The sequence below is a fragment of the Octopus bimaculoides genome, chromosome 5 (assembly GCF_001194135.2).
Source record: "Octopus bimaculoides isolate UCB-OBI-ISO-001 chromosome 5, ASM119413v2, whole genome shotgun sequence".
Taxonomy (NCBI): Eukaryota; Metazoa; Mollusca; class Cephalopoda; order Octopoda; family Octopodidae; genus Octopus; species Octopus bimaculoides.
In genome coordinates this window covers 106,885,191-106,886,501 of record NC_068985.1, presented here as the reverse complement: position 1 = coordinate 106,886,501, position 1,311 = coordinate 106,885,191, and the positions used below count along the sequence as shown (strand labels likewise).

Below are 1,311 nucleotides of genomic sequence, written 5' to 3'. Positions count from 1 at the left end.
ACACACACACACACACACACACACACACACACACACACACACACACACACATATATATACCTACCTATATGTATACATATATATATTTTATAGTTCCCCCACTCACTATTTTTAAAAATATTTCGCCGCTCCTTTTGTCTCTATTTAATTCCTGCTATCGTCATTTGTAATATCTCACTTCTTCATCTCCAATGCCAAAATACAAACACACCACACCTTAATCTTTTTACATACAGACGTGTCTACACACACACATACACACAGTGTGTATGTTTACACACCTGTCTTGGTATATGTATATTTTTAAGTATATATTTATATACACGTACACACACACTAATATACTTCGTAAATCTCATATACAAAATTATTATGTGTGTCTGTATGTATATCACGACCATCTCCACTGCCTCGAAAATATTATATACACACTATCATCACCTGCCATAATATATCTAAAAACATTACATTTGTGTGTATACACGCATCCACACCCACCCTCATTCTGTCTTGTGTAATCATCATTCTCCATCATTCAACGATGACAGTTTACATCTTTCCTTCACAACACGCAGACATCATATATAGTGACATATGTATCATCACACACACACACACACACACTAACACACACACACACACACACACACATTATATATATATATACACGCTTGCACACACTTATCTGTGTGTGTTTATGTTCTCAGTTTTTTTTTTATATTTCAGTTGTGTAATCATGTTCCTTTGCATTCCACTCTTCACACATAGTCAGATTAATATGTAATCTTTCACCTGAAGAGCCTCCAATGTAGTCTCTCGATCTGCTAGAAACAGCAGCCACATTTATCAAACAACATCTTAGGAAAAAATAAATAAATAAATAAACGAAAGACGCATTGGATAAGGTAGTTCTGGATACATTTTATCTGAAAATAAAATGTAATTGTTGGTGGCTGGAATACTTTGATCATAGGTCTACTTGATCAGTGCTGACCGGGGGCTAAACAACTGGATATAATATCACCAACCGCATTCATACTGCCTATTTATATTTATATAAAGAGATTACACAATTACATTAATAATCTCAATAACACTCAATCTTCATCACCAAATAGGGCGTTCTCCCACAATAATCACACATATATATATAATACTTGTGTGTATATATCTATACATACACGTATACATATATGAATATATATGTGTGTTCGTGTGTGTGTATATATATATGTATACATACACGTACACACATTTGTTGTTTTACAGTCAATTCTTTGGCCCACGCGAAAACATTGTTAACTCCATTAT

The 1,311-nt window shown here is 33.7% G+C and overlaps 1 protein-coding gene across 19 annotated transcripts in view; it reads left to right on the top strand.

Moving 5' to 3' along the window:
- Positions 1–1,311, top strand: part of LOC106874089 (calcium/calmodulin-dependent protein kinase type II delta chain) — a 343,297-nt gene that overhangs the window by 656 nt on the left and 341,330 nt on the right. The gene's annotated exons all lie outside the window — the stretch shown is intronic.